General features: G+C 46.0%; 1 protein-coding gene across 26 annotated transcripts in view; it reads right to left on the bottom strand.

Moving 5' to 3' along the window:
- The window catches only part of LOC143664215 (olfactory receptor 14C36-like), a 176608-nt gene that overhangs the window by 94380 nt on the left and 62786 nt on the right, over positions 1 to 19442 (bottom strand). For 4 of the 26 annotated variants that reach the window (XM_077137867.1, XM_077137869.1, XM_077137876.1 and 1 more), the window contains exon 1: positions 1047 to 1636. The exons of 19 other annotated variants lie outside the window; for them this stretch is intronic. The gene's annotated coding sequence lies outside the window, so the exon portion shown is untranslated. Of the gene's footprint in view, positions 1 to 1046; positions 1637 to 2197; positions 2241 to 14221; positions 19412 to 19442 lie in introns of those variants that run through there. 3 more of the 26 variants (XR_013166373.1, XR_013166374.1, XM_077137868.1) reach the window with 2 other exon arrangements.

The following is a 19442-nucleotide window of genomic DNA, read 5'->3' as shown; positions in this document are numbered from 1 at the left end:
CCAAGATCCTTCCCTTTACCAAGTTCTATGTTAGGTCCCAACTATGGAACTGAAGAATGGCCAGACCCCTGCCCACCAGCAGCTCACATTCTGGAAGGGCAGAGGACAGTAGCATGGAAGCCATTACCAGTGACAGAAAAAAGCAAGCACTATAGTGAGAAGTAAGCAAAGCACTGAGAGGAGGGTTCTGGGAGCACAAGGGGTCACAGTGAGGGACCCTTATGCTGTTGCTAGAATATCAGGAGGAAGCCAGCCCTGCACAGATCTAGGAAACGTGTGCCTGGGAGAGGCACAACGGGAACAGAGGCAGACGTAGAGGAGGAGGCAGAGTGAGTTTGGCCAGGGAGGAGATTAGAAAAGGGGCGGCATGGGTGAGCAGACTTGAGAGGGGATGAGGGGAGGAAGGGAGGAAGGCGGCATCAGGTCCTGAAGTTATGGATCACAAGTGATAAAATTATGCCAAAATCTGGTGGTTCAATACTGGAAATATTTATTATTGTCACACAATTTCTCTGGACTGGGACTCAGAGTGCAAATTACTTGGGTGTCTCTGCATGCAGAACTCTCAAGTGACTGGCTGGTGCTATGGTCACAACTAAGGCTCAACTTGGGTGCATTTGCCTCCAAGACAGTCACAGGGATTGGCAAGTTTTCAGATTTGTGAGAATATTGTTAGACAGATAGAGAGCTCATGCATAGGAGAGAGTGATGATGATGATAGTAAAACAATAAAACAATGTGCAACTAAATCTTAGGAGTGACAATCTATAATTTAGCCATATTGTCTTGTCTAGAAGGCAGTCACTAGTCCAGGACACACTTCAAGGGGTGTTATACTAGGCTCCTTAGAAACAGAAGTGGGGTCATTGAGAACCAGAGCACAGGCTGCTGACCACAGAAGTGGGAAGGAGCACCCACACTTGAGTCTAAATATAGTGGGCAAATCAGGAAGGCTCCTTGCCACAGTAACAATATATAAATATCATCCAGTTTCAACTTCCTTATGGTACAGACAGAGACATAAAACCAGAGATAACGTGACTTACCTAAGATCATGGGCCATATCCAGCTTTGTTTTGAGTTGTATTCAGTGTTTCTTCCATCCCCTTATTATAATATTTCTTGACTATATTTGGGCCTTAGCTACTTGTGAAACAAGCATATGGGTTTTCCCATATACTTTCTGACCCCATATACTTTCCATATGGTGTTCCCCAGAAGTAGATGCTAGAAAGAACCATATTTTGTCAGATAAGACAGTGAGAAAATGCAATGACTATCATAAGGAAACTGATATGAAGGAGTAACCAGGTCAGAACCCAGGCCGGTCTCCTCCTAGACGGGCCATAAGTGCCCCAGGCCTTCTCATTTAGTTGTGGGGAAGGACACATAGGCAAGACTGTGGGCAGTCCACAGATGACATGAGGTAGGAACATGAGCTGTGAGAAGATCAGAGTGGCCTGTGTGGAGTGTTCTTATTCATTGAGAGGGCCCAGGTAAGGAGACCTAAAAGGTGACCTCACATCCTTGGTGATAGAGCCCAACAGAATGTGGAAACCTGGTAACCAGGCTCCCTGATTCCAGACAGCCCCCTACCTGCCTCACTTGGGAGACTCTGGAGAGAACAGGAGGTTCACCTGCACCCTTGCTCATTCTTGAGACTTATGTTGCAGAGCTAGGAATGAGAGCCTTCTCCAGCACTGGTAATGGTTCTCAACCTCCAGCCATGCAGACAGCAGTTGTAACAATGAGAGCCAGATAACTTTCCAAAAGCTGAAGGCAGCCACATCTCCATCAGTATCACCAGTTCCTAAGCTGGAAGTTGCTTCAGCGCTACCTTCAGTGCCAACTACACATGTATCAAGTGTCCATTATGGAGCTGCGACCTGCTCCTTGACCATTCATAGCACTGGCTCTAGGGTGGGAGGCAGGTTTGCCACCACCAGTGGCACTAGCACTAGGGTTCAAATCTGCATGAGGACCATCTATATTACCAGAGTCTTCCTGCCCCTTGCTTGAGACATGATAATATGGGCTAAGTGAGGAGAAAGGTAACCACTTGGCATTCCGCCCTGAAATGATGAAAAGCAGTTATACCGATGGATGTGGTGAACACCTGGCCTCAGCAGGTGCCACCTCCAGTGTAGCAGATTGTGAGATGATCTCTATGCACTTGAGGAAAACATAGTTCTCTTACCTGCTAGCCTTGGGCACTGGGTTACTCAAAGGCTGGGCACTCTCAGCGGCAGAGCACCTTCCTCAGCTGCCTGAGTGCCTGCTGAAATCACAGGGCCCTGGCTTGGGTCCTGGAGGATGATGGGATCTGAGCTGGAGCAGGCAGGTCTGGGTGACACCCCCCCTTCTCCACAAAGGCAGTTGAAGAAGGTGGTGTTCTATCACTGTCTGGACTCCATCTGGTTCCAGTTCAACAAGAAGGGCAAGGAGCACCTAGCAGCCGCCATCAATGCCAACATTACCCTATTCAACCATGTGCTCAACTGTGTCATCACTACCTTCCTTGGAGACCAGAGCACAGAGGCCCCAGATAGGGCCATGGGAGCTGAGAACTGGACACAGGTGGCTGGGGTACACTGCATGGGCCATGTCAGGTTGTAAGGACATAAGGTATGATATGTTCTGTTCCTGCATTCCTAGAAAGGTCTTTCTAGTGGATTCAGAAGGACAGACACCCACCTGCACAGGTCAGATCAGATATTCAATGGCAAAGAGGACTGGGGATAGTGGACATAGAGGCTGAGTCTTGCCCAGAGAATGCCTTGCTGAGGCAGCTCTGAAAAGAGGGAAGGAAGGGACAACTTGACTGGCCTAGAGGAGGTAATGTGATTGGCTGGTCCTAGGAGCATCAACAAGGCAAGATATGAAGATGTGAGGTATTTGGCAGGTGCATGAAGACACAAAAAGATCACTGAAGGGCAGCTGCTGCAACTCAGATGCAGAGGATATGGGTACCCCAAGTTGGTCGCCATGAGGACATGAACTGTGGTCAGATCCTAGATAGGACCTGTGGGTGGGGCAACCCAAAGTTCCTACCTCACACAGGCTGGCCAACTGCCATGTGTTACACACCTCTCCCAGGCTGCATTTCTCTTCCTGCCAGCAGCTAACCTGGATGTCACTTGTAGGAACATTTCCCTGAGTCCTGCCTTGTTCTGGTCTTCATCATTGAGGCATCCTGGGGGCTGGGCTGTGCTGACCACTTCAAACCAGGGCAATCTTGTTTTGTAGTTTCTTGTCTCTAGGGCATCTTCCTCTCTGACAACCAGGCTTAGACAAGATGGTCTCTGTTGTGTGATTCTCTGATACCATTATACTGGAGGAACAGATTTGGGGAAGGGGCACGCCGTGAAGGCATACAGTTTCCTGTGATTGCATGGGAGAAAGTGGTAGAGACAGGCCTAGGTTTCTCTTATCCCTCCCTACCCTCTGATGCATGGTCATGGTTTCTATCTTGATCCCTGGAAACCATCTGAGCTTTGTAGGCTGAGAATCTAGGGGAAATGGTTCAGCCTATAGGACAGGGGTAGGAACTCCAAAGTGGGAAACAACCTCAAGACAGAGGTGTAGGTTCATGTTGAAGATGGTGGAAAAGTGATTGTAAATGGCCACACTCATCCATGAGGTTTGCTCAGATAAGCATGAGAATGTAGCATGGTCCATAATATTTGGGCATGACCTAAGGCTAGCAACCATGCTGCTCAATACTGAGGTGACTCAGAACACAGGGTCTCTGGTGGCTATACTCTGGTACAGTCAGCTTTAAGTCCTATGCCCTTATAGCCTGACCCTTAAACCACACCAGCTGACCAGCCAAAGTAAGGTTCTAGCCTTTATCCCCAGGGCCATTGTCAAACACATTCTGGATGAGGACAAGCCAGAGGACTACAAGCTAGTCCAAATCATTTTAGAGGATCGAACTAAGGGGGTGAATGGGACACTGGTAAGAGGTGGGATCTTGGCACCATGACCTCATTCTGAAAGTCCAAGGACCTCTAGACCCAGTGAAACTGAGAGCTGGTGGGTAAGCATCTTGATCACATACTGCCCTGGGAAGCCCTTAATGCCCACAGCATCTTTTCCTTGCCTGTTCCAACTCCGGGTCATGTCCCATTTGCTGCATATGATCCAAGCTTTGGGAAACCAAGTTCAAAGCTAACATCATATAGAATTCCTTACAAAAGGCTTTTCAAATGAAGCCATGGACATGATGGCCAAGCAGATGAGCTCAACTTAAAGGGTGTCCTCCATACAGGATGGGTTGGTTGCATCTCCTAAGTCATCATGACAAGCCATCACAGGCATCAAATATGTTACAGTGCATGCCTTTTTTATATGAAAAACAAAACAAAGTCTTGATCTCCTTTGCAGTCTTTAGGGAGCCAACATAGCATTTGTAAACTGAGATAGGGAAAGAAGCAAGAAGAAAGGCACAGACCCTGAGCCAGGTCTCCTAGGCTCCGAGACCTAGGAGTCCCCTGTGTGTGTTTTTCATCCCCTGAGGAAAGAGAAAAATCATCAACATATGCATGCATATTGTTTGTGCACCAGTAAGAGTAACTGTATATTATTTTCAGTGAGTTGGATACCCTCTCTCAGCCATTAGCCCCAGCAAATTAATGACTACGAACACACAGAAGTGGGTTCTAAATCCTCTCTTCTTCATGATGGGAAAGGGGAGATGTGATTTGTGAAACTGGTAAGGCAGAAGGTACACATCCTACAGAAATAAAAAGTGAGGACTGAAGAGGTTGAGAAGGAGATTGGTAGCCACACATTTGAGGCAGGTGCAGGAATTCAAGGCTAGCATTTCTTCCTAGCAGGCTCTAAGTCACAGAAAACAGAAGGAAAATAAGATTAAAGAGTAAATACTGATTATGGGACAGATGCTCCATGCGGTGGGGGCCTTGCAGGAGCCCTGCTCAGGGGCCAGGGCCAGACCTGCCCTCTGCTGGGACGCTGTACTGTTGTCCTGGGTAGTGGTGGATTTAGGGGACATGGTCTAGTCTCCAGAAAGCCTATTTTAGATCTGTGTTTCTGAGAAATGAAGGCAGAAGGAGAAGGTGGGAGTAGATGACCCTCTTGCACCTCTATTCTGGGGTTGGCAGTTATGGAGTCAGAGGCACTTTAGAAACAAGGGTCCTTCATTATAATCTATGTCCCTGCAGAGACTTTCCTTTGGGCAGATATCATTCAGTTGGGGTCGAATTATACACAGACACACACACACACTCTCTCTATTTAGGAGGGGTCATGTTTATTATAAACAGAAAAGGCTAGATTCAAATATAATAACATTTTGAATATTATAATAAAGTTCTGCTTCTATGACACCCTGGGACTGGAGGTTTTGTTCATTCCTATACTGTGTTAATTCATGGACTCTCAAATTGCTTGTGAAAATAAGAAACCATGTAAAGTCACTTTATTTTATATGGAACAATCACAAAGAGTGCGCTACCCTTCCTTGCTTAGTGAATGGAACATAGAAATCTCCCTTTCACTGAGCATATGTCACTTCAGTATCAATAAACCTGGCAAAGAGTTGAAACCAACCATCAGGACTCTCATATTTACATGTTGCATGTGCTTGTATTCACAAGGAATATTTCCTGTGCCAGGACAGGAGAGTGGGGGATTTTCTAGAGCATTGGAGAAGTAACACTTTCTGCTTCTCTTGGTGAGGCCTCTTTGGACCACCAATTAGGAATGTGCAGTGTTCAAGGGTAAACTCTGCAAGTCCAGCACCAGGTGGGCAAAAAGTTTAGAATTTCCTGTCGGCCAAGGTGACATCAGGGGTGATGTGGTTTGAACTCCATTGTCTTGGGATATGACCAGTTTATACTCTGTGTTGTCATTTCTGACTTGTACTCAAGAGGCGTTGGGCTCTGAGTCCTTAAAGCTGGCTGCTTCTGGGGATGGCTGCATCCATTATCCAAGCTTATGCTTTGTTAGGTCATGGGGGTGTGAACTGTCCCTATCGGGATGGGTGAAAGATAGGGAATGGTGGGGCTGGGCAGAGAGTGCCACCAGAACTGATGGGCCCCACCAGGACTGATGGTCCATGGGCTTGAAGGGACACACCTCACCACAAATTAAATTACTGAAGGGTTTCCTGTCTGGATGGTGAACAGGCCCTGTGCTGATCTCCCTGATTCCCCTCCTCAGGCTGTACTATGATCAGGAACACTGAGCCCTGGGAACCTGCTCTAGCCTCCTGCCTGCACAAATACATTCAAGAGTAACCCCTATATAGAAACTGTAAAGTGAACAGCCAGATCAGTTGAAGGTTACATCTTCATTCTGACAACCACAAGAGTCTTCAGACACAAAGCCAGCCTCTCCTCATACAAGGAGACCTTTCCAGTGTAGCTTCATGAGCAAAAACCCTGGTTCCACCAGGCCACGTTATCACCGATGTGGAACAACTCTCCTGGGATGTTATTCACAAATGGAAGCCATTTGCAAAATGAGATATGTCCCCTCCAAACCGAGAGAAACAGAAGTGCCAAGACTAAAGCCTTTCCTAGGCTTGGGGGAAGGCAAGGGAATCTTTGAGTATTCTCCTGCATGCTTGGGAAGCTTCTGAGGGGCAGACTTATATCTTGTGCACAACAGCATGATATAGGATGGCTTGTCAGCCTTTGGGCTTCTATTGGCCACGATAATTCCCAGAAGCAGCCTGCATCTGCAGTGAGGCTCCATCTCACACACTGCTTACATCCTCACTCCCACTCCCTTGCTATGGCCTACCCAATCTGGGACTGCATTCCATTTCGGTCAATTCTCAGCAATAGTCCTGTAGCAGTTCCTGCTCCAGCATCCACTGCATTCCATGCAATGGCCTTGTAGGTGATGTTGATGGCTGCCATATCCACAGTGCAGAGATATGGCCATTCACAGTGCTGGTGCATGCTATATAATCAGTGTTATCAGTATTGGCACACGGGCTGACTGAAGTTTTGGGGGATGAAGTCTCTAGCAATGACATGGACAAAGTCCAGAAACTACAACATGGGGTCTGGTTGTGATGGCCAATACATTCTTGTACCTTCCAGTGTCTTTCTGAGCTTCCCCATAGCCTCTGGGAGCTTGATTACCCCCCTCTCTACAAGGAGGCAGTACAAACCTCCTTTGTTCTTTGATCTAGGGCAGCATTTACCGATCATGGGTCTCCTGTCATTATCAAAATTGACCAGATCATTCTGTGCTGTGGGATCTGTCCTGTTCATCTGGGGTGTTCTATCCACTAGACACAAGTAGAAGCCACCATCCAGTGATGACAATGAAAAGGGCCTTCAGACATGGCCAAAATATCCCCTCAATACAAAATTATTCCTGATAAAACCACTGTCAAGAGGCCTGGTCTGGCCTCTTGCTGCAATATAAGTCCCTGCCTCTCCTTCTCTTCTTCCTGGGACTAACTCAGAAAGGAGGAAATCCTAGAAGCTATCCAGGAGACAACAAATCAAGCCCCATCCCTCACAGCACAAGGCTGCTGAGGAAGTGAGTGGGGAATATAGATAACCTGCATTCAGCACTCACACCTCTACGTGTCTATCTCTCCGCTGATGGGCCCCCATAGCTTTTGTTCCCCACTTGTTTAATAATCAAAAGTCTGTAACTTTTACCCTATCACAAATAGACCTTGACTCTCTCACTTAAGGTTGATTTTATAATGTCTTCCCCACATAATGGTCTTTTATTGCTTTTGGACTCATTCAGTCTTTTCCTCAGTTAAAAAGAAAACAGCCATTTGTTTAACTTGTGGTGATGGTTGTCTGCTTTGTCAGGCACAATCCTAATTTCTGGAGAGAGATTCACAGCTGACAAGCCATACAGTTCTCTTGTACTGGCAAGGAAATTCAGAAAAAAATATTTAAAAGTCAAATGACATCTAATCTCACCACCCACAGATCACCAACATTAATAACCAGGTATCATGGTGACCTCCACTGTTCTTCCAGGGAATGCTTCATCCATGTCATTCTCTGATCTAGGGCAGCATTTATCAATCAGGGGTCTGCTGTCATTATGGCCCAGATCATTCTGTGTCATTATGGACCAGATCATTAAGGGGTCCCCAAGGGAGGGAGGCCTTGCATCCACCCACATGAAGCCCTCAGACGATGACTCCTGCAGTCACAAGAGTGTTTTCCAGAACTTCCAACATTGACAGCATTGCAAGTCCCTGGCCCAGATGAACTTCCACCTAAGTCCTGATGCTGAAGCTTTTTCATGCTTTCTCATGTGTCTTCTACTTAGGGACATATAGTTTAGACTATTTTGATTAAAAGGGCTAGGGGATGGACCATCAAGGTTAGGGTATTAGGAAACAATTGAAGGAAGTTCATGTCAGAAAAGGGACATACCGAAAGATATATATTCTTAATACCTTACATAGGAAACCCAGTTTGTAACATACTTTAAGTTCCCATATTTGGATTGATCCTCACCAGCTTAAACTGTACAGCCAATCTTTAGAACTGTTTCATTATCCTAATACTCATTTTCATGAGACAAAAATCAGTAGGCTTCCCATAAGTTTGGAATTAATGAGGGGACATCTTAGAATACTGAAGGGTTAACCTTTCTTTGCACAGTGACTCTCTCCAAGATATTTCATCACTGAAATCTACACTCATGTTTCATGCAGCTTTAGGAAATCTAATCCTCTACAGAGACTGTTACTGTCCCTAAAATATTGGTATTGTGAGCATGTGTTGAAAGATAAGAGCTGGAAACCCATGCAACTCTCTCTACCTGATTTTCATCCTTTCTTCAGTGTCTATTCCAAAGAAGCCAACCCCAAGGTGCAATGTGCCCCCCGAAAATGGCAAAACAAACACTGTCAGAGTCTGAAGATGAAAGCAGCCAAGGAGATACCACTAGAAGCCATAAAAGAGTACAAAGACATCACGGACTGGCTGGAGGGACCTTTGTCCTCAGTCTCTATGAAGGAAGATGGAAATGGGAAGACGAAGACCGTGAGCAGGGCAGGAAGAGCATGGAATGTATCCAGACCCAGAACTCCTGAGCTACTTTGAAAAGCTGGGTGCAGAGAAAGACTTTGGTATCAAGGTGGGCTGGGTCTGTGGGTGTGGTGGCTAGCAGGTTAGCAAGTCTTGGCACTGGCAGCAAGTTAAGATCTGTGCTTCTGCCACAGGCCAAAAGAAGAAAGGGCAAAAATTGAGGAATTAACTGTCCACTTGAAAGAACTAGAGAAAGAACAGCAAACGAACCCCAAAGCGAGCAAAAGGAAAGAAATAAGAAAAATTAGAACAGAAATAAATGAAATTGTTTGAATAAATGAAAACAATTGAGAAAATCAATAAAACCAGAAGTTCGTTCTATGAGAAAATCCATAAGATTGATGGACCCTTAGCAAGATTGAAGATTGATGGATCCTTAGCAAGATTGACAAAAAGAAGAAGAGAAAGGATGCAAATAAATAAGATCAGAAATGGAAGAGGAGACATAATCACTGACCCCACAGAAATAACGGAAGTAATAATAGGATACTATGAACAACTTTATGCTAATCAATTCAACAATGTAGACAAAATGGACAACTTCCTAGAAAGGCATGAACAACCAAATTTGACTCAAGAAAAAATAGAAGACCTCAACAAACCAATCACAAGTAAAGAAACTGAATCAGTCATTAAGAAGCTTCCCAAAAAGAAAAGTCCAGGACCAGATGGCTTCACATGTGAATTCTACCAAACATTCCAGAAAGAATTAGTACCAATCCTACTCAAACTCTTCAAAAAAATTGAAGAGGAGAGAAAGCTACCTAATTCATTCTACGAAGTGAACACCACCCTCATACCAAAGCCAGACAAAGATATTACAAAAAAAGAAAACTACAGACCAATCTCTCTAATGAATATAGATACAAAAATCCTCAACAAAATTCTAGCAAATCGAATCCACCAACACAATAAAAGAATTATACATCATGACCAAGTAGGATTCATCCCAAGTATGCAAGGATGGTTCAACATAAGATAATCAATTAATGTAATACACCATATCAACAAATCAAAGCAGAAAAATCACATGATCGTCTGAATTGATGCAGAGAAGGCATTTGAAAAAATTCAACATCCTTTCCTGTTGAAAACACTTCAAAGGATAGAAATACATGGGAACTTCCTTAAAATGATAAAGGGAATATATGAAAAACCCACAGCTAATATCATCCTCAATGGGGAAAAATTGAAAACTTTCCCCTAAGATCAGGAACAAGACAAGGATGTCCACTATCACCACTATTATTCAACATTGTGTTGAAGGTTCTAGCCAGAGCAATTAGACAAGAAAAAGAAATACAAGGCATCAAAATTGGAAAACAAGAAGTAAAACTCTCACTGTTTACAGATGATATGATACTATATGTCGAAAACCCTGAAAAATCCACAGCAAAACTAATAGAGCTGATAAACGAGTACAGCAAAGCGACAGGTTACAAGATCAACACTCAAAAATCTGTAGTGTTTCTACACACTAGTAATGAACAATCTGAGGGGAAAATCAAGAAATTAATTCCATTTACAATTGTAACCAAAAGAATAAAATATTTAGGAATAAAAAAAAAAGAGCTGCAAAAGAGGCAGGACTCACTGTCACACAGGTAAACCTAGGGTTGAAAGGACCATCACAACATAAAAACCAAATGAGGATGGGCAATGTTCACTCAGTGGCAGAATTCTTGCCTGGCATGCCAGAGACCTGGGTTCAAGTCCTGATGCTTGCCCATGTCAAAAAAAAAAATCCAGATGATATTGCCTCTAACTACATTGCCTTGGATTTCAAAGCTACTTTAGAAAAATGGATCAGATGTGGGGGCAAATTAGTGAACCTGTAGGTAGGAGACAAGAGAGATATGTAGGGACAGAGTAATAAGGACTGAACATTTCAAAATAATGCACAGAAAGATGGGCATAATGAGCTATAGTATCTGCACTTGAAATGATTGCCAACTACCAAAGGCAATCACCTAGAAGGTCACCAAGTCTCCTTATCTTACAAACTTGTGAAGAGCGAATAACTGTCCATTTTCCTTCCTCACACCTGGTTGAGAAATGTCCCCTGGCCTCAAAAAATGGAGAGGGTGTGAAAGCCCCCCGAAGTTATGATGTATCCAGATTGAACTCAGTGACTTCAATGGGTGAGAAGAGCCATATAGTGGAGTGCAGAGATGGCTTCCTTCTAGGAGATAAAATTAGTACTAATGGCCCACACTGTGACAGCATAGCAGACAACTGCATGAGTCACCCTGGAGATCTTGCTGTCTCTCCAAGGACACAGAATATCCTTATATCATAACCACACAACTCATGTCTCCTTCTAGTTCCCATATATTGGTAAGCAGGGATGAGGAAGCTCATTAAGAAACATCATCTGCAAGTGAATCATCCAGGCCAGTAGACAGGTTCAGTGCAGATACAGATGAGGAGATCCCAAACCTTGTTTCCTCTTAGTACCTGGGCATCACTTACTACCATGGGGAGATTTAAAGGATCCTCTCCCTGCCTCATGCCATCTCCCCACCAGAGTTCAAGGGACCAAGTGACCATCCCAGAATATATCTTCTGAGAACAGAGGTCTCAGTCATACTCCACATTCTGCTGACAATTCTCCAAGGAGAGCAGTTTTAGATAGTCCATCTTCTGGTGAAAACACACCCCACCTAGAGACTGACTTTGGGGTCTCTGGGAGGCTACTTTTGGCACTGAGTTTGGTTCAAAACACTCAACCTCAAAAAGGAAAGTGTGACCTTGTTATACTTCATAGAAAGGAGAAGCACCAATGTAGAAAGTAGGGAACAGTAGAATCAAATTCCTCATTTCCCAGGCCTTTCATGTTGGCATTACAGAGTAGATTTTCCTCTTGCTATACCAAATTGACCCACAGTGATGATTTCTCATGCCTGTACCATGACTCAGAAGTTCTAGAGGGTATGGGGAGGGCTGGAAAGGGATTCAAAGATTTCTAAGATGGAAATGATCTCCTGGGTGGGGGATGAGAAGTGGTCCTTTAAGGTGAGATGTGTATCAAATTTAATAAAGTTAGTTCAGGTGGAAAATGCTGTCTGTGTTGTAATATTCTCTAAACCCATCACTGATATTTGTTGTATTCAGGGAATGTGAAACAGGAAGTGTGGATGGTCACAGGCTCTCTGGTTCCACAGCTGACTGGCAAGTTATTACCTGTAGATTCCTCCTGGAGACAGGTTCACTTTCAGGCTGTCCCTGGGAATGGTTCAGTCTCCACTAAGCTCTTCTATCATCTCCTGCTCACAAATCCTGGGTCGTGTGCTGCTGTTCTTCTGCTGTACTGTTTTGGTAACAAACAAGTACCACGGTATCCCTTTCTTCTTCCCCGCCACACAAGTCCTGGCTCGACTGTGTGTGGCCTTCTGTGGGCCTCACAATGTTATCTGTATATCTTAAAAATTTATTAACGGGAGGTAGCTTTTTTTCCATTCAGATCTGGGCCATTAACTAATTTCCTATAATTGGGCCATAGAGAACAAATTTGTTGATGTTTTTGTGTTCTGTTTCTCTGAAGGATGAATAATCAGAGGTTTTATTATCCTCAGCACTTCCAGGCCAACTTCTGTGTGGGTGGTTTGAGCAGAGATGAACAAGCCTGGCTTCCTGTGGACATGGCTTTGTGTCAGGGCACAAGGACCATGAACAGGGCCAGAGTGGTTGAGCACTGGACCTAGGTGACCAGGTAACACTGGAGGGGACCTGTCAGAGTCCTGGAAATTCCTCTTCACTCTTATCACCTCCTGGGACTGAAGACTCTCCTTGTCCTGTAGCACTGCCTTCCTTTGCATGTGCTGAAGTCAGGTGTGCACTTCCCAACAATGCCCATTTCTTAAGTTGAGGAAAAGTCTTTTTCCTGTAAGTGTCACAGACTGTGTCCACAACAGACCACCAGGGCCTTCCTGGGCATCTGTGTGATCCAGGAGGGGAGACATCAGCTGAGATGGACTGAAGCTGGAGCAAATGGGCTCCCTATCCCAAAAGAGGGTCCATTCTTTCTGCCCACCCCAGGACTGCTGGGTCCTCAAGAACTTCTCCTCACTCTATGCCATACCATCTGCTCTTCATCATCTGAAGAATACAGGAAGCAGTATTTCTCCAAGAACACTAGGGTAGACGAGGGGCCATTCATGGCCATGGCCCTTAAGTGAGCCTGGGCCCTGCTGGGGGACAGTGGGTCCTGGGCAGGGACCAGACAGTGTTGGAGCTCTAGGACTCTCTGTAACCTGGGGTCAGCTGTTCTCCCTCAGAACTGCTTCCCTTGCCTGTTAGTTACAGAGATGTGCCAAATGGGAGCCTGTCCAAACTGCACACCAACACACCCCATTCAATTCAAATCTAAAAGTTGCTCATGGAAATGAGAATGGCGGTCCAGTTGTGCCAACCTGATAGGCTCAGCTCTTCAGAACTACAGGGCCCCACAGGGCTCAGAGTTAAACGGTTTCAGAGACTCTTATCTAGGAAGTCCAGTTCCTGGGAGGCTTCAATGAAGTGGATTTGTCCTTACTCCCTTCCCACCATTCCCAACTGTCTTCTTCCATCTTTCCATCTCACAGGAACAGTTTCTGACATTTTCAAAAGCTGTCTGAGATTTTCTCAGATGAGAACAAATACTCAGTGAGCAGTGAACTATTCAACAATGTAAAGAGGAGTCTGGGGGTCCAGGACTCATGGGAAGGGGTTGCTTGCTAGTTTTTCACTGAATGCTTCCTTGAAAATTCCAGTCTGGCCCTGTAAGGACAAAGAAGAAGAGGGATAGGTTTGTCTATGTGCAGGTGGGGGTAGTTGTAAGGCAGGAGACTGAGATCCTCGGAGGTGGCGGTGGAAGCTGAGCTGTTCCAGGGGGAGATGATTAACTGGCAGGATGGCAAATTCTCCATCACAGAGGGACAGACTCATTGTGGTGACTCATTATGAGTGACAGATATCCTAGAGGCTGTGAGAAATATTTGGGAGGTTTAGAAATCCTGGCCAGTACATTTCTAACTATACTCAGAAGTTCCACATAAAAAAAGAAGCAAAAACCAGTGCCTAGGACTCCTGGAAGTACCCATCCTATCTGTTCAGTCAGAGCTGGCACCTCAGGAGTCCCATTCCAGAGTGGATACAATGAGACTTATGTGCAGACAGAATGTACTGAGTGGCCTCTTGTGGAGGGAAAGCCTTTGGTATAGCTTCAGCAGATTTTTGAGTCCTTGACTGCAGGAGCTGCTCAACTAGGCCTCCAGAGACACCCACTCTTTGCCCTCCATGGCTCAGCCAGCATGAAGCCCTGACACGCACTGATGAGCTGTGAGAACTGCACCCTAGTTAGTGGAGGTGGATGGTGGGGTGATGTCTGCTCAGAGGAGGGTCCTTCTGGGAGTAAGCGGCCTTTTCTCAGAATCCCTGGGTGACCTGGGACAAACTGGCATTTCTCTTAGGCCTATGTCCTCATCTGGGATGGACAGATGACAATCAGGAAAATAGGATCAATACCTCAATTGAATAAGTCCCAATCCAGATTGGGCACATGTGGATTGCTTGATATTCAAGAAAGCTTCTGTGCTAAGCTCATTTATGGAATCAGACAACTAAGCTGTAGGTTCCCATCCCCACTCCTGACTGTAACTGGGGTGATTCCCCTCCTCTCTTGGCCTTGTTTACCTCCTCTGTGAAGTAGGGTGATGCTACATGATCTCTCAGGCAGGTGGAGCCCATGGGCTACTATTGGCTGGACTTATCGCTTAGAGTGTCTGGTGTGTGGAGTATAGTGGTAGCAGGGCACATGTTGGTTGTGCCCCTGGGGGAGGCCCCAAGGTAAGCTGGCACTTCCATCCAGTCACCAGGGCCCAACACAGAGCCCAACAGAGTGGCACTTCCCACTGAAGTGTGCACTGCCAATGTGGTGCTGACCTCAGCAGTGGGGACCCAGTTCATTAACTGCACAAAAGCAGCCAGATCGTCCAGCTCTGAAGTTCCAAGATTGTCAGGAAAATGAGATGAATAACCACACCTTCTCCCTGAGGGTCCTTCCCCTGATCTCTTTCTGATGCTTGTTTGTCCATCCCCACATGCACAAAGATGTTGAGGAATGTTGACTCTTACAGATCTTGGAAGCCACCTGGGGCTGGAAGCAAACCTGGAGTATTCTTAAGGGTCTGTTGCTTATGCTGATCTTGCTATCCCCCACAGGTCGGCATGCCACAGAACTCCTCCAGTGGCAGATCAGACTTCAGAGGCACGACCCTTGCTTCCTCCTCCATGAAATCCAGGACCACCCTGATCACCCTCGCAACCTACAACTCACTGCCAGCCTCCAACCAGCATGTGGGCAAGTGCTGCATCATCTACATCCACCTGGACATGGACAACAGCAACACAAGAGTATCTAGGTGAGTCAGGTGAGTGAATGTCTTCTTGGGGCCTGTTAAGGACATGTTCAGGCTATAAGGACCTAAGGAATGACATGCTCTATTTCTACCATCCTAGAGAAGACATTCTAGTGTATTGGGAAGGACAGACACCCACCTGCAGAGGTCAGAAGATCATGTTTTCAATGGCAAAGAGGGCTAAGGACAATGGAAATTGAGGCTGACTCTTGCACAGGGAATACCTTGTAGAGGCATCCCTGGAGAGGACAGCCTGACTGGCCCTGGGGAAGGAGTGTGTTTGCCAGTCTTAGGAACAGCAAGGTAGCCAGAGAAGAATCAGGGTCAAGGGATACCAATGAATTCAGAGAGAAGTTGGAGGCTGGGTCATGTCAGGCCTTGTGGACTGATGCATAGAGCTTGTCTTTCTCAACAGGGGAGGTAGGAGACAATGTAAGGACAATGCAGAACAGAACAGCAGATGACCTTTAGGCACAAAGAGGCATATAGGCAGGTGCATGCAGACACAGAGAGGTCAGCTGTGTCTGAAGGGCAGCTGATTCAACCCAGGAGTAGAAGATAAAGCTACCCCAGTTGTTGGCCACGAGGGCATGAACTGTGGTCAGATCTTGGATAGCACCTTCAGGTGGAGCCACCCCAAGTCCCTACCCCACACAGGCTGGCCAAGTGCCATGTGTTTCACACCTCCTCTGGGCTACATTTCTCTTGCTGCTTACAGCTAACCTGGTTGTAACTTCTAGGAATCTTTGCCTGAGTCCTGCCTGTGTTCAGGTCCTCAGGGTTGAGGCAGGAAGGGGTCTGGGCTATGCTGACCACCATTCTATCCAAAAGCCAGGGCAAGCCTGGTGTGCAGTTTCTTGTCTCCAACCCCTCCTCCTCTCTGACACCCAGGCTTGGACTAGATGGTCTCTTTTGTGGGGTTCACTGATACTGTTAACCTGCAGGGGAAGGCTTGGGTAAGGGACACTTCAGGAGGGAAAGCAGTTTCCCATGATGGCATGGGAAGAAGTGGCAGAGACAAGCCCAGGGTTCTCTTATCCTTCTCCAAGCTCTGATGCATGGTTGTTCTTTCTACTTTGGCCCCTGGAAGCCATATGAGCTTTGTAAGCTGAGATTCTAAGGGAGCTGGTTCAGCCTACAGGACAGGGGTAGGGACTCCAGAGTGGGAAACCACCTTGACAGGGGTGTAGGATCATGTTGGAGATCATGGAACGTATGACTGAAAATGATCACTCTCATTCCATGAGGTGTCCCCAGGGGTCAAGAGAATACAGGTATGCCATAATATCTGTACATGTCCTAAAGCTAGCAGTCATGTTGCTCAGTACTGAGGTGGCTCAGTACAGTTTCTCAGGTGCTATAATATGGGACAATCAGCTCCAAGTCCTATGGCCTCATGCCTCATAGCCTGTCCCGTGATCCACCCTAGTTGACCAGCGAAGATGAGGTTCTAGCCTGGGTCCACAAGGCCATGGTCAACACATTCTGCACGAGGACAAGCCAGACGAGTACAAGCTAGTCCAAATCTATTTCAGATTGAAGTAAATTAGGGGGTGAATGGGAGAGGACACTGGTGAAAGAGTGGAGCCTTGGTACCATGTTCCCAGCCTGAAGGTCCAAGGACCTCTAGCCACAGTGAACCTGAGAGCTAGGTGGGTGAACATCTTGCTGACACACTGACCTTAGTTTGGGAAGCCCTAAGTGCCCAGAGCTTCTTTCCATGCCTGTTCCATCTCCAGCTTGTGATCCATTTGGTGCATGTGACCCAAGCTTTGGGAAACCAAGTTCAAAGCTAACATCACATAGGATTCCAAAGAAAAGGCTTTTCAAATGAAAGCATGGACATGATGTCCAAGTAGATGAGCTTAACCCAAAAGGGTGCCCTCTGTACAGGATGGGTTGATTGCACCTCCTAAGTCATCATAGAGAGTGGTCACAGGCAACAAAATATGTTACAGTCCATGTCTTTTTGATGTAATAAAAAAGCAAAACAAAACATAATCCTCTTGATTTCTTTTGTAGTCTATAGGGAGCCAATGTAGTATTCTACACACTGGGACAGGGAAAGCATCAAGAAGAAGGGCACAGACTCAGAGCCAGACCTTCTGGGCTCTGAGCCCTTGGACCAGTTGCTCAGGGCCCTGTGCCTGTGTCTTATCCACCAAGGGGAGAGAAAAATAGTCAACACATGCATGCATTTTATGTATGTGCACCAGTAAGATTGACTGTAAATTATTTTCAGTGATCTTATCACCCTCTCCCAGCCATTAGCCCAGGCAAATGACAATGACTCCCAATATCCTAGCAGTCGGTTCTAAATCTTCCCTTTTTTATGATGGGAAATCGGAGATGTGAGGTGTAACACTACTAAAGCAAATGGGACCTATCATACAGCAAGGAAGACTGAGGACTGAAGAGGTTAAGAAGGAGATTGGTGGTCACCCATTTGAGGCAGAAGCAGGAATTCAAACCCAGCATTTCTATCCCAGGTGTTAGGTCACAGAATACAGAAGGAAAATAGAACCAAAGAGTAAATACTGATTAGGTGACAGGTGCTCCATGGGGTGGAGGCCTTGCAGGAGCCCTGCTCAGAGGCCTGGACCAGGCCTGTCCTGTGCTGAGACTCTGTAGTGTGGTCTCTGTAGTGGTGGACTTAGGGGACATGGGCTAGTTTCCAGAGAGCCTATTTTAGCTCTATGGTCCTGAGCAATGAAGGCAGAAGGAATAGGTGGGGCAGGGGGGTAGATGACCCTCTTGCAGCTCTATTCTGGGGTTGGCAGTTATGGAGTCAGAGGCACTTTTGAAACCACAGTCCTTCATTCTAATCTATGCCCCTGCAGAGACTTTCCTTTGGGCAGATATCATTCAGGTGGGGATAATGATTATATGGAGGTTCGCCCAATGTCTGGCACATGGTAAAAATTTGATTCTTCATAGCTTTCCTTTCTGTAATTTTTGTTAAATGAAAAAAGCTTCAATAATTGTCAACACATGACCAGTCTTGTCATGTGTCTATACCCATCCACTCCTTTCCCTAAGAGTGCCTATTATTTCATTGTGGAGTTCAGTTCTGAAAGGAAATGCACATCTTCCCATGGAATTCTAAAAGTGCTACACAATGACCTGTTGCAGAAATCCACTTGCATACTTACACAAGCCCCCACACTTCTTCTGTCTTTGTTTGAAGGACATCAGACTGCATTAGCCACGGGAACTGAAAATTACTCTGAAGAATCATATACAAGGAAAGAACTTACATAATTTCCCAGACTTTCAGTGTTCCAATCCTGGCCACCTCAGTTCCCATTTGCTAGTGGTATAAGTTTAGACAAGGTTTTTGATCATCTGGTGCCTCAGTTTCCTTATCTGGGAATTGGGGTGATAAGAGTACCTGACTCACTGGATTTTGGGGAAGTGGAAAGTAGTCAGTACATGTATGGTCATTAGAACACTGCTTGATGCACCACAAGGTCTTAAGAGATGGTAGCTTTTCATCTGTCTACTTAGGAAATTTCAGTCATTCATGAGCCCCTGCTACTGTCAGATGTTGGACAAGGAACTGGACAAACAGAGATACAGGAAACAGGGTCCCACCCTCAAGGGCTCCTCATCTCATGGGGTCACAGATCCAGACCTATGAAAATATGGTACATAACAAGGGGCTGGCTTCTGTGACTGCAGACAGTGTTCACGTTTCCAAGCAGTCTGACCCTTACTTCACAAGTGACCACTCTAAGACCATGGGTCCCCTGAGCCACAGAGCACAGGACTTACAGCAGAGCTGGGAGAAAATGGAAGGGTTTTTCCTGCCAGGCCCTTCTTACCAGGCCCTCAGAGTAGGCTGGCAGCTCTGCAGGGAAGCTGGGCCATTCTGGACAACCATGCAGTGCTTTGGACTTCCCTCCCAGCAGCAGAAACATGGGAGACTGGTCACAAGGTTGGCCATGACATGCACTGGGCTGAGACCTAGAGAATGGAATGTAAATCCTTTAAGTGG

This window comes from Tamandua tetradactyla, chromosome 20, assembly GCF_023851605.1.
Source record: "Tamandua tetradactyla isolate mTamTet1 chromosome 20, mTamTet1.pri, whole genome shotgun sequence".
Taxonomy (NCBI): domain Eukaryota; kingdom Metazoa; phylum Chordata; class Mammalia; order Pilosa; family Myrmecophagidae; genus Tamandua; species Tamandua tetradactyla.
Note: the sequence above shows the minus strand (reverse complement) of the source record. Positions and strands in the feature narration are given on the sequence as shown.